General features: G+C 41.3%; 1 protein-coding gene across 2 annotated transcripts in view; it reads left to right on the top strand.

The window, feature by feature from the left end:
- The window catches only part of LOC117508633 (cell adhesion molecule 2-like), a 717,110-nt gene that overhangs the window by 130,373 nt on the left and 571,839 nt on the right, over positions 1-14,898 (top strand). The window lies entirely within an intron of this gene.

Raw genomic sequence — 14,898 nt, 5'->3', positions numbered from 1 at the left:
CCAACATCTTGCTTGTCATCTTCTAACTTCACTGAATGACTCTGAAGCAGCGAGTTGGGCACAGTGTCAGATTGTTGCTCTATGGAATGCTGCTTTGCTGTCAGGCCAACATACTGTGAGGACTTGCGGCCTGTCAGTATCACGATGTCAACGCACATCCTCAGTCCATCTGTCTACAGGCGTCGACAGCTACGACACATGCCACCCCCTCTGACACTGCAATTACAACTGGCTGGCTGACGTACCACAGCCTGCAGCCTGGATAAAACAAATGAGCCGTGTCGCTCCATTGATTTTTCACTGGTATTTAGTGAATGACGCTGAAATTGTGCACAGTATCTACCACGCCCACGGTACCTCAGAGTTTCTGTTAAAAGTTTGCTTTATGATTTTTACCTCCATCTGTTGAGTGCCACAAAAGCTTTCTGTATTTGTAAAATATCTGAAATACAGTATATCCTTGAAAGATAAACTTGCTTTTTGAAACCCCTAGTCATTTTAAAACGTTAAAAATTAAGTGCATGACTGCTGTTTTCATCTTTGACATGTTGTGTGCTTGTGATACATTTTTGCAGTTTCTGCTCCATTTATTTTAGCAATGAGTGAGAGTGAATGGGTCAGCCATCTTAATGCTGCATTCACACCGGACATCACGCGTTGCCACAAATTTGCGTCCCTTGCCTGGCGATGGACACGCCACCATTGCCCCGTGGGTTGCTCTGCTTTTGCTGCAAAAATTTGCCCCAATGCGTTATTAAATAGGAGGAGCTTCCATTCTGCTCGCCATCAAGTCAACATGATGGACCTTGATCACACGGAGCAAGTTGCTGTGCTCTATTTGTTGTGGAAAGCTGACAAACATCGCCAGCGGCACCGTCCCTGGGTTCACAACATAGTCATGAGACCTTCCCAATTCAGGGGGTTTCATTATTTGCTGCATGAGCTGCATCTGGATGATGGCCGCTTTAAGCGGTAGTTCCCCCTCTCCAAGACCCAGTTTGAGGACCTCCTGTCCCGTTCACGCGCGCACATGTGAGCAATTAAAAACAAACAAAAAAAAACTGGCTGCTGCTGCAGTTCATCGCTCTCCTCTCCAACTCTGTCATAATTGTGTTATAAACAAGTCACGATTTGTTTTATTATACATTTGTGGAGTTAATAAAATTATCTTCACGTATGATTCATAGTCACACATGTGAAAAAAAAACTGGCTGTTGCTGCGGTGCTGCTGCTCACTCTCCCCTCAAACTCTGTCATAATTGTGTTATAAACCAGTCACAATTTGTTTTAATATACATCTGTGCAGTTAATAAAATTATCTTCACGGACGATTCGTTCGCATGTGCACGTGAAAAAACAACTGGCTGCTGCGGTGCTGCCGCTCGCTCTCCCTTCAAACTCTGTCATAATTGTGAAATAAAGGACAAAAGGGACATAAGTCCTGCTCACAGGCTGGCTGCCAGAGACAGGACATGTCCACATCAAGTATAAACTCCAGACATCTCCACGTCACTACATATCCAGTCCCTGATTGGTTATTGCACGACAAGATGAAAAAGATTTTTCAACTTGGGGAAGAGGGCGACGTGATGCAACGTGATATCGCTTCACAAACACGCCAATAGCTCATACTTGCTTTATTCACGTCCATCGCATCACATTGCATGGCTTGAACTTTTGTGGTGCCACAACACATCCTTCCATAGGGATTACATGGCAACTTGTCGCCGCCTTCGCTCGCGTGGCTTCCGGTGTGAATGTGACATAAGAGATACAAAAATCTATCGTAACTGTTGTAAACTAACAACAAAATAACACTGGCAGTTTACTTTGGAACAGTCACAGTGTTTGTGGTCTAGAGTGGTGGGCACACGTCCACCAATCTGTTCATTGCTAATTAGCAAAGCAAACTTTTTCATAAACGCTTTAGCTTGAAAACCTTTCATGGACCAGTTTGATTCCACTAAGTGTAGTTATGCAAACTTTAAGTCCATTAACATAAAAAATATATAACTCAGTGCTAAAATACCCTCATAGCATAATTGAGCATAATTGTGTTCTTTATAATTTGCAGTTGTTTAATTAATTATTAAGATCCTATTGTCTTACGTACAATTTGTAAGGTTCAATAAAGCCTCTATAAATCAGTCAGTCATAATCAATATTTATGTTTTAACGGCATCTGCATGAGGTCTTGCATGTGTGTGTACATGAGATTTTGACAAGAGTGGAAGTTGTGCAAATCAAGGAGTATTTGCACATCACCCTCTGTGTATTTGCTGGTATTAATCAGACAAATTCATTTCCATAGGAAGTTTGCTTTGAGTTAACGAAAGTTTGCATGCATGCTAACACCACAAAATGGTTTGTAAATGACTGTCATATATTATGTCAAAACTAAAGAGAAATAAACACTTCTTAAACTGAAAACACAGTTTTTGTAACCTGATAACAGAGATAGTATATTTACACACAAATATAATGGAGTTTTGCAGCTAGCTACCAGTCTGTGATGTCACCATGCTAATGTCCGCAAAATGTTCTGTAAGTACATTCAGAGGTGTTATTGCAATCCAAAAATGGCGTTTTCAGTTTTAGATGATTGCTAGCTTTTACATAATATATGAGAACATATAAACACAGTGAAGTGGTTTTGGAGAGACCAGCCACTGATGGTAATTGATAAGACTTTATCAGTTCCATTATCAGTTCTGCTTATCTTGTCCAGTCCTTTATCAGTTCCCTTGTTGTTTGACATCATAATGCATGGTTTTTTTTGCAACACAGAAGGATCAGAAATACAAATCCAGTCAACTGAAAAATTTGGAACCTGTTGTCACCTAGAACTGGTTCTCTACACCAATTCCTCCTGCATACTACTCCAGCCAAATTTGCTATATAGTGTAATACTATGTATATATCCTTATAATTGATGTAAATGAAATCCAGTTCATATTTAGGGACTGGCAAATATTCATGCATCCATCCCTTGACTTGTTAAAAAAAAAAAAAGGCTATTAAAGGGATGACTTGTATTAACAGTGGTCCTTATGGTGCGTTTCGACATAGCAACAAGAAGTCATGAATACCACAGAGTATACATTCCTGGCCGTTGATCACAAATGAGATGATTCAGGGCAGAGGAGTCAGGAGTCCTGAGGAACTGTTGCAACCTGTTACCATCTGTTACAATTAATGGCGCATATCGCTGGTGAATTATAACAAACCATTACGAAGAGACCCATTCTAGAGTGCTACAGATGCAGTGTTTGCTCAGAGAATAGAGATGGCCAGGAAGAGTTACATTGTGTGTACGGGGATTTAGAGAAAGCTTATGACCGGGTGTTAAGAGAAGAGTTGTGGTATTAAATGAGGAAGTCTGGAGTGGCAGAGACGTATGTGAGGGTAAGGCAGGACATGTACAAGGATAGTGTGACAGAGGCGAGATGGGCAGTAGGAATGACAGACTCATTGAAGGTAGAGGTGGGATTACACCAAGGATCAGCTCTGAGTCCTTTCTTGTTCACAGTAGTGAAGGACAGCTTCACAGATGAGATCAGACATGAGTGTCCATGGACTATGATGTTTGCAGATGACATTGTGATCTGTAGTGAGAGTAAAGAGCAGATTGAGTCTACCCTAGAAAGGCAGAGATATGCTCTGGAGAGCAGGGGAATGAAAGTCAATAGGAGTAAGACTGAACACGTGTGTGAATAAGAGGGATCCCAGTGAAATAATGTGGTTACAAGGAGTAGAAGTGATGAAAGTAGATGAGTTTAAATGCTTGGGGTCAACTGTCCAAACTAATGCAGAGTGTGGTTGAGAGGTGAAGAAGAGAGTGCAGGCAGGGTGGAGTGGGTGGAGAAAGGTGGCAGGGCAGGAGTGATTGGCGACTGAAGAATATCTGCAAGAGTGAAGGGGAAGTTTACAAGACTATAGTGAAACCAGTTGTGTTGTACAGCTTAGAGACGATTTAAGAACTTTAAAATCTGATCTCATTGGGACAGGAAGCCAGTGAAGAGATGCCAAAATGGGGGTAATGTGGTCAAACTTTCTGCTTTGAGTCAAAACTGTGGCAACAGCATTTTGAACCAACTGGAGACCCGTAATGCTGGACTGCTGTAAACTAGAAAATAGAATATTGCAGTAGTCCAATCTAGAATGAAATGAAGTAGACTTGAATGATGTGTATGGAAATACAGAGATATGAACACATACTGTACATTCAGTGATTTAATAAGATGCCTGCTGTTCATGTGACTTCTCTTTTTGATCATTGTTGTCCTACTTGCTGTTTGTACTATTTTGCTCTGTCTTGGTTTTTGTTTCATATTGTCCTGCGCAAGTGCACTCTCCTCAGAGTGCTGCTTTTGTTTCTTCTCTTTGTTTCTTTATGATCAAATGATCAACAGTTTAATCCATGTGAAACAGTAATCCACATACATACATAGAACGTAGCCCTGTTGTTCAGTGGAATGAGTGTCTAAAGCATTTGTGTTCTGTATTTGTACACTGTATTTATTGGACTTATGATGCCATAATCTTTACATAATTATCAGTTTATCATTCAGTGTAGATATCTGGACTGGGGTATATGTAGTGTGCTCCACATGTAGGGTTCCAACAGTGGTGAGTTGTTGGATTCATGTGTACTTTGCCATCGCTTTTGTTGTATTTGTCTCAGTTCATTACTTTGTCTTTGAATAAGTGGATGCATTGAGAGAAGCCTGGCATCATACTGTGGTTTGTTCATCCATAATCGTACCAAGACGTCAGCATTTTTGTTGTTATTGGACAAATTGAATGCAAGCTAGCTTAAATATGATTGGTGTAAAATGGCACAGGGCCTTTCGATTTCCAACCAGCCCGTGACTGCTTTACGATATTCACAGGACAGTATATGGAGAAGACCTCCACACTACATATGATTATTTTATTTACTTATATCAAAAATAAAGATGAAAATAATGCACACCCAGGTAGAGGTGTCATCTAGGAACATAAGCACAACAAATTTAAATGTATTAATTTTTATAGCGCCAATTCACGATGAGATCGACTCAAGGTGCTTCACACAACACAATACCGAAAAACTGAAAAAAAAAAGAATTAAAAAATTAAGAACACAATAAAAACATAAAATCACAAAACAGCACAAGAATGAAAGCACATCATAACACAATACAAATCTCCACAGTATCTGGCTGCCATATATGTGCCGGGAGATCATTCCACAGAGCTGGGGCATGGTAGGAGAAAGCTCTGTGACTGGCAGACTTTCTATTCACCCTGGGAATACACCAAAGTCCTGCAACCTGCAAATGCAGGACCAGAGCTGGTATGGAGGGCTTCACCAGGTCAGCCAGCTAGGGAGATGCAACAAAACAAAATAAACTTTATCAAGGTTCCTTGATAAAGGCCATTGGCCAAAATATCTGTAAATAAAGTTAGAAATGAGAGATTGGAGTGTGCAGTACCACCTGTTTATTTTGCTCATTTCAAAACAGCAATTGTTAGTTCATGAGTATCAATGTTATACCAGTACCCATTGTGCTCTCAGGCTGTGTATCACCAAAGTATTTTTTAATTAGTTTCCTTCCATATACTGTATAGACACATTATGCAGTCAAGTCCATTCATATTTGGAATTTTGCCTCAATACATCTCCACCATGGAGGTGATACGAAACAATCGTGTGAACAGCATAGACTTTCATCTTTAATTCATTACAAAACATGTTTTGATCATTTTGCAGAAACACTGGATGAACCATTTCGGAATTACAGCCATTTGTATCATTAGTGCCTTTGATATCGATAGTAATTTGTCCTTTGCTGAATGTTATTATTCCACCAAGTTTAGCCCAAATCAGAAGAAGTTATTGTCGCACACAGATGGGTACAAAGGACCTAAAGCAACACCTCACTTTTACTTCCAGTTTTTAAAGCAGTCCTGTAAAACTTGTTTCCACTTGGGCTCACCTTTTCTGTATAGAGCTGTGGAGCCCAAACACCCAAGGACGGTGTGATGTTTTTACAGTCATGACGTTTTATCACCTCAGCGTCTTCCAGCACAGCATATGCACGTGAGCCCAATTATTCAATCACCACCTCAATATTCACAGCTTCCTGTCGGTGCAAAGTCTCCTCTGAACTACCTGCTGATCACTTGCTGAAAACCTGCACCAGGAAACTTCGGCACTTTATTCATCCCAGGTGGCAGCAGGAGATAGCCACTTCAATTTTTGAAAGTTTGAAGGTCATTATCCATTTATCTGACATGGCATCAGCAACAACACACAACTCGGACCTGCAGTAAATGTACTGGCTGGTGGGTCCCAGATTGTGGTAAGGAATATTTTAGTCGGAGTGTCCAGGATTTCCTGAACAGATCGCCCAAGACTGCTGATTGGAAAAAAGTTGGGATTTTACAGTGAAAATTCACTCTGACTTCCAGCAAATAAGGCTTATCTCCCAATGAAAACATGGGGATTATGTTCTGTGCAGCACCACAAGGGTATAATGATAACCACCAGGATCAACTCATTTGAAACACAGATGAGTTGTCTTCAGGAAGGAAAAACGTGGAAAATATTGCTCTAAATTATATTCAATGGACAAGCTCAAACTAAACTAAACCATTTCACATATTAAAAACATTGTTTGCATTCAAGCCTCTGGATGTTATACTCACCTTTGACATATGCATCAAATCAGAGAAATGCATGCATATCAACAGGACACCTGCAGTAATTTTGTAGACTTTAAAACTGTATTTTTCAGTTATTAATATGTTCTTTCATTTTATACTTCAAACATATTTTTAAGTCTACTTGGTCTGTTGAATTTCTGCTGAAGGTTCAATGTCCACTTTCATTGTTCAAGAATTTTTTAGTTTTTTTTTGGGGGGGGGGGGGGGGGGGTCTTAGCTGGAATGTCTAATTGTAAAAAAGTACAACTTCCACTTAGTCTGTCCTACCAGACAGGCTCAGAACACATTTTGTGTTGTGCCTGTGTTATTTACAGTCAGGTCTATACGTAACTGAACAGTGACACATTATTATTAAAATTATTATACTGCCTCTGGACATGTGACATAAAATGTGCGTGACACACAATTTTTAAAACCACTTTTGTTCACAGTTCTTCCATTTTGAGATCACATAAGTAATTTAATGTAATGCTGCATTTACACATAGGCAGGACGCGTTACCAATGTCATTTTTCTGTCATTTCTGGCACATTCCTGACATTCTTAACGTGACTTAACACATCTAAATAGCTGTCTTAACAGTTTTTAGGTGGTAGGTGTGTGATATTCATGGAGAATGTTTTTGGCTGTCAAAAATCTTCTACGAATTTCACACACCACCCTCATTTCACCTCATGCTGTGGAGTTCGCAGCTGAGCGTGTTGATCAGTCTTGATTAGCGGTGATCCTTAATAGAGCATGACAGCATTTGTAGTGGTTCCTGTGATGTTTCTTGGAGCGCAAACTGTCATGCGTCATTAAGAATTGTCACGAAAACTGTAAGTTTTGACACAAACCTCTTGTATAGCTTGCTTTGTGCATGTTCCTTCGCTTTTGCCACTTCTCTTTTCACCTTGCGCTGCATCTCCTTGTACTCCTGTCTTTCAATGCAGAGCTAAATGTGTGGATGTTTACCACACTGCCCTACATTTTTAAAAAGATCATACAGTTAGTCTTGGTTTAGCCTAACCATGCTTCTGCATTGCAGTTCCGGCTGTCATACAAAGTGTAAACAATTCGAGTGATGAGTGATTTGAATGGTATTCCATCTCTTTATTCTAGAGTGTATAAAGGTTCTTCCCTCTCTTTATTCAAGGGCATGGTCTTTCAGTTTGAGAGCATGATTTATTAATTTCATTTATTCACTAAGACCCAGCATATCCTCAGTCAGATCTTCTTCTTTTTATGGTAGTTGTCAGTGGTGCATTGTCTCCACGTTTGGTTCAAGAATGTGGATCAGGTCACTGTCTATGTGTCATGTTGTAGCCGTACAACCCCAATTCCAATGAAGTTGGGACATTGTGTAAAATGTGAATAAAAACAGAATACAATGATTTGCAAATCTTCTTCAACCTATATTTAATTGAATACACCACAAAGACAAGATATTTAATGTTCAAACTGATAAACTTTGCTCATTTTGAAATGGATGCCTGCAACACATTTCAAAAAAGCTGGGACAGTGGTGTGTTTACCACTGTGTTACATCACATTTCCTTCTAACAACACTCAATAAGCATTAGGGTTGGGTATCGAGAACCGGTTCTTTTCGAGTATCGTTAAGAAATGATTTGATCCACCGATATCAATAGCCTTTTTGCTTAATGATTCCCTTATCGGTCCTTCAGAGCAGCTGTTGTTTTTGAGGGTGTTTGTCGGGAAAATGATAATTCCTCTACGTTGATTACAGACCCTGTAGCGGCTCTGTAATCAACCATTTCTGCAGCGCGACACCATGTTGAAGTGTGAACCAATGAAACAATGCTTCGATCCACTGGCTCATGGTTCTTTGATTCGCTGCTTTTCAGAAACGGCAAGTCCGCTTCTTAACCCCTCTCAAAGCCATTAAAATATGAATCGTGAGTCACTTTTGTGTGGACTAAAGTCACTAACTGGGACACTTGTCTTGTTGCAGTCAAGAAACGAGAATCGTCCTGCGTTCCGCTGGCACAGCTCCAAACACTGCGCGGCTCTCTGCTGAGACAGAGTCCGGTCGGAATTAATAACTTCAAAATGAATTGCCGCTTTGAATAAAATGACACTCCTTACAAACGTTGTAATACAGACAAGAAACTACAATCGACTAAAACATTTTTTTCTTCCCAAAATGAGATGTCCTGCATTCTTTATAAAGTTCATCCTGACTTGCAGCACAGCCGGCTGCAAGAGCTCAGCTCAGATGTATGGAAAGATATTCATGCCAAGAATGTCTGAAAGGATATGCTTTTGACAATAACTACAGATTGTGTTTATTTCTATTTATGTCCAGAGATCAATGATCCACCATGTAGAGTTTATTATGTCCAAAGTTTAAGGATCCAGTGACCAATTTCATATTTATTTACTTTAAGATTCAATGTTTTCTATTCAATTTCAATTTAATCGGCTTATAAAGCACCAAATCAAAACAAAAGCCATCTCAAGGCACCTCACATTGAACAGTTCAACATAAAAAAAATTAAATAAATAAATAAATAAAAATTCAAATACTTAATTAAAACAAAAGTAAAAGAATAAAACAGATAAAAAAAATAAAAACTATTCATAAAAAAGAAAATAAAAATAGGCTTTAAGTCTTGACTTAAAAATGTCCACGGACTCTGACTGCCTCATGATCGCAGGAAGACCGTTCCACAGAGTGGGTGCACGATGAGAAAAAGCTCTTTGACCCTTTGACATAGAAAACCTGTAAAGCCTACTTTTAGTACAAAAAATTCACAAGAGGTTTCGATAAGGGAATCGATAAGGAATCGGATCAATAAGCGGAATTGATAATGGTATCAACATCGATAAAATCTTATCGATACCCATCCCTAATAAGCATTTGGGAACTGAGGACAATAATTGTTGAAGCTTTGTAGGTGGAATTCTTTCCCATTCTTGCTTGATGTACGACTTTCAGCTGTTCAGTAGTCCGGGGTCTCCGTTGTCGTATTTTACACTTCATAATGCGCCACACATTTTCAATGGACGACAGGTCTGGACTGCAGGCAGGCCAGTCTAGTACCCACACTCTTTTGCTACAAAGCCATGCTGTTGTAACACATGCAGAATGTGGCTTGGCATTGTCTTTCTGAAATAAGCAGGGACCTCCTTGAAAAAGACGTTGCTTGGATGGCAGCATGTGTTGCTACAAAACTTGGATGTACCTTTCAGTATTGATGGTGCCATCACAGATGTGTAAGTTACCCATGCCATGGGCACTAACACACCCCCATACCATCACAGATGCTGTCTTTTGAACTTTGTGCTGGTAACAATCTGGATGGTCGTTTTCCTCTTTTGTCTGGAGGACACGACGTCCATGATTTCCAAAAACAATTTGAAATGTGGACTCATCAGGCCACAGCACAATTTCCACTTTGCGTCTGTCCATTTCAAATGAGCTCGGGCCCAGAGAAGGCGGCGGCGTTTCTGGATGTTTTTGATGTATGGCTTTCGCTTTGCATGGTAGAGTTTTAACTTGCACTTGTTGATGTAGCGACAAACTGTGTTAACTGACAATGGTTTTCTGAAGTGTTCCTGAGCCCATGCAGTAAGATCTTTTACACTTTGATGTTGGTTTTTAATCCAGTGCTGCCTGAGGGATTGAAGGTCACGGGCATTCATTGTTGGTTTTTGGCTTTGCTGCTAACGTATAGAAAGTTCTCCAGATCCTCTGAATCTTCTGATTATATTATGGACTGTAGATGATAGAATCCCTAAATTCCTTGCAATTGAACATTGAGAAACATTGTTCTTAAACTGTTGGACTATTTTTTCACACAGTTGTTTACAAAGTGGTGATCCTCACGGCATCTTTGCTTGTGAACGGCTGAGCCTTTGGAGATGCTCCTTTTATAGCCAAACATGACACTCACTTGTTTCCAATTAACCTGTTCACCTGTGGAATGTTCCAAACAGGTGTTCTTTGAGCATTCATAAACTTTCCCAGTCTTTTGTTGCCTCGCCCCAGCTTTTTTGAAACCTGTTGCAGGCATCCATTTCAAAATGGGCAAATATTTGCACAATAACAATAAAGTTTATCAGTTTAAACATTAAATAGCTTGTCTTTGTCGCATATTCAGTTGAATATAGGTTGAAGAGGATTTGCAAATCATTGTATTCTGTTCTTATTTACATTTTACACAATGTCCCAACTTCATTTGAGTTGGGGTTGTCGATGATAAAGCCGGATATTTTTGATATAAGCCATAGGTGGAGCGAGTAGGTAAAGCAGAAAGTATGGCCAAACCAGCCGTGTTTTTTTTTTCCCTTCTTCCAAAACAAGGAAATACTAAGGCTGATCGATATAAACCCATAAATGTAAAGGCTGTAGAGGACCAGTCACTGCAGAGTGAGAAATATCTCTATGTCCAAGCTTCATGGATAATTCCTAATGCCTTTATTGAACATAAAAACAACTGCATGGAAAGCTTCAATCAGTCTTCAAAAGTTACTGTGTGAAGTTAGTGGCAGAGAAGAAATGTGGGAACTGAGATCTAATGAGAGTGTGTGTCTGACCATTTGGCATGTGGATGTGCTGACATCAGCTGTCTCCCATCTTTAAACTGCCTATTAGCTCAGGCACAGCAGAGTGCTGACGTGAGTGCAGGCAGATCGGTTTTTCCTCCTCTAAATGTGTGCAGGTAGAGATTGCTGCAGTCCCTCCAAAGCTCACAGCCACAGCCACGTGTGGGAGCTGCCCGGCACTGCTGCAGTTTTATACTACTGATCACCGAGCTGCTTCGCTGGAACAGCTGAAGGTTACGTGCTTTCGTTAGGAGAGCTGTAAGGGAATTGTTAAGCACATATTCTCCCACATGAAGTGTGGATTTGAACTGGTGACCTCCTGTTCTTAAGTCTGCATTAGTGAAATGCTGTAGCTGTTCCAACTGAAAGGCTGATATTTGAAGTTCATTTTTTCTTGTATAGCTAATAAACCACAGGATACTTCACATTGAATGCTAAGTGTGTGGGTCGATGTAGCCGCTGAGTGCCATTTTTGAGCTTTTAGCATGGTGCACCAGGCAGCACTTTGTCACAAAGTTGTAGTAGCTCATGAGAAATGAGATTTTGTGCGCACATCTGTTATTTTAAAACAAATATCCTGTCACCAATGGTTTTGGTTGGAGTAAAAAAACACATAATTTCAAAGCAGATCTAAATACATGATATTTAAAAAATATTTTTAAATGGTATTAGGTGTTAGGGGTATAATAATATCCTGTGTTATAATAATCACATCCTGGAGCCTGTAGTGAATCCTGTTATATTTTGAAATGAGGATTGTGATCTTGTAACGTAACCATCACAAGTTGTACTGCTGTTGCAGCTGGAACTGAGCAGTGTGTCGTTTAATGGAAGTGTGTCATCATATTTTCTCAATGTGGAGTTGCATCAGTTAGGGCATCCGGCATAAAACTTGTGCCAATTCAACATGCAGATCCACCTTGGATTTGCTGTGGCGACCCCAAGTGAAAACAAGGGAGTAGCCGAAGGGACTTACTATTTTTTGAAAAATTAAGGATTCAAACTACTGCAAAAAGTCATTGAACTTCTGTTAAAGGTGTTAACATCTGGAATAACTGTCCTGACAATATTGAAGTACTACGTACTTTAGTTAGCTTTAAAAGGCATTACAAGAGCAATAAAATTGCTTACTATAGTTTTAAGACTCAGGTTTATCAATTTTTGTTATTGCTTTCGGGCTTGTGTGTTGTGCGCCATTGTTTGGTTGGGTTTTGTAAATTTGAGTTCATTGACTAATATTGCACCTTTTTTTTGTATTTGTCGTCATGGGTGTATGTGTGTATATGTTGGTACGTATGCATGTACGTATATATCTGTGTGTGTGTGTGTATATATATATATATATATATATATATATATATATATGTATTTATGAAATTGTGTTCATGTGTGCATGCATGTATATATGTGTGTATACATTTCTTATTGTTATGGTATAAGGGGTGGGTATTTATAAGCGTGAGGGCAGAAGCTTATAAATATAAGCTTTGCTTCTGCCCTCACCCTTTCAGTCACACGGGTTTGTTGCTGAGATGTTTTGTTATTGTTTTGTGTGCTGAATAAATTCATTCATTCATTCAATGTGGCTTTTTTCAGTCCTTGCAATGGTGTTTAAAAAAATCTGTTATTTTTCATGGCTTTTGTTTTCTTGCCATAGAAAGTCCAGTGTCTAGTGATGTCATTGAGCTGACGCTGCCCGTGAATAATAGAGAAATGCATGGGACACGTGCGCATGCACACAAGATAAATTCAAACAGAGGAGCATGAAAAATTAACCACTTAATATTTAGCTTGTTTTGCTCGCTCTCGCTCTCTCAGTGTGCACAAACAGTGAGGAAACATGAAGCAAAATGCTCAAAATTCATCATATGTATAAAAAACACCATCCATCCATCCAGCCAGCCAGCCAGCCAGCCAGCCAGCCACCCATCCATTTTCTTCTGCTTCATCCGAGGTCAGGTCGCGGGGGCAGCAGCTCAAACAAAGCCGCCCAGACCTCCCGATCCACACACACCTCCCCCAGCTCCTCCGAGGGAACCCGAGGTGTTCCCAAGCCAGCTGCGATATGTAGTCCCTCCAGCATGTCCTGGATCTTCCCTGGGCCTCCTCTCGATGGAACGTGCCTGGAACACCTCTCCAGCGAGGTGTCCAGGGGGCATCCGAAAAAGATGCCCGAGCCACCTCAGCTGGCTCCTTTCGATGTGGAGGAGCAGTGGCTCGACTCCAAGCTCCTCACCCTATCTCTAAGGGACCACCCAGCCACCCTGTGGAGGAAACTCATCTCGGCCGCTTGTACTCGCAATCTTGTTCTTTCGGTCATGAGCCAAATCTCATGTCCATAGGTGAGGGTCAGAACATAGATCGATCGGTAAATCGAGAGCTTTGCCCCCCGGCTCAGCTCTCTCTTCACCACGACAGTCCCATACAGCGACCGCATCACTGCAGATGCTACACTGATCCATCTGTCGATCTCACATTCCATCCGTCCCTCTCTTGTGAACAAGACTCCGAGATACGTAAACTCCTCCACTTGAGGCAAGGACACTCCACCGACCTGAAGAGGGCAAAGCACCTTTTTCCGGTCGAGAACCATGGCCTTGGATTTGGAGGTACTGATTTTCATCCCGGACACTTCACACTCAGCTGCAAACCGCTCCAGTGCATGCTGAAGGGCCTAATTTGATGACGCCAACAGAACCACATCATCTGCAAACAGCAGAGATGAGATTTTGTGGTTTCCAAACCGGACCCCCTCTACACCCTGACTGTGCCTAGAAATTCTGTCCATAATGGTAATGAACAGAACCGGTGACAAAGTGCAGCCCTGGCAGAGGCCAACGTGCACTGGGAACATGCTTGACTTACTACCGGCAATGCGGACCAAGCTCCTGCTGCGGTTGTACATGGATCGGATAGCCCTTAGCAAAGGACCCCGGACCCTGTACTCTCGGAGCACCCCCCACAGGGCGCCTCGAGGGACACGATTGAACACTTTCTCCAGATCCACAAAACACATATGGACTGGTTGGGCGAACTCCCATGAACCCTCGAGCACCCGATGGAGGGTGTAGAGCTGGTCCAGTGTGTTGCGACCAGGACTAAAACCACACTGCTCTTCCTGAATCCGAGGTTCGACTATCGGTCGAATTCTCCTCTCCAGTACTCTGGAATAGACCTTACTGGGGAGGCTGAGGAGTGTGATCCCCTGTAGTTGGAACACACCCTCTGGCCCCCCTTCTTAAACAGAGGGACCACAACCCCGGTCTGCCAATCCAGAGGCATTGTCCCCGACCACCACATGATGTTGCAGAGACGTGTCATCCAAGACAGTCCCACAACATCCAGAGACTTAAGGTACTCAGGACGGATTTCATCCACCCCAGGAGCCTAGCCCCCGAGGAGCTTTCTGATCATCTTGGTGACTTCGGCCTGGGTAATGGATGAGTCTGCCTCTGAGTCCCCTGTCTCTGCTTCCTCTTCGGCGGCAGATCTCCTATCTGTGGAAATGTGACATCATCTGTCACGCGCAAATTCCACGTGCGACACCAACATGCACAAGGGTTAGTATAGGACTGTTGTTTATTCCAGAGAGCACTGGAAAATGGGATGTAACTGTTCATCTATTACACCTTAGGC

The sequence above is a fragment of the Thalassophryne amazonica genome, chromosome 4 (assembly GCF_902500255.1).
Source record: "Thalassophryne amazonica chromosome 4, fThaAma1.1, whole genome shotgun sequence".
NCBI classification, from domain to species: domain Eukaryota; kingdom Metazoa; phylum Chordata; class Actinopteri; order Batrachoidiformes; family Batrachoididae; genus Thalassophryne; species Thalassophryne amazonica.
Note: the sequence above shows the minus strand (reverse complement) of the source record. Positions and strands in the feature narration are given on the sequence as shown.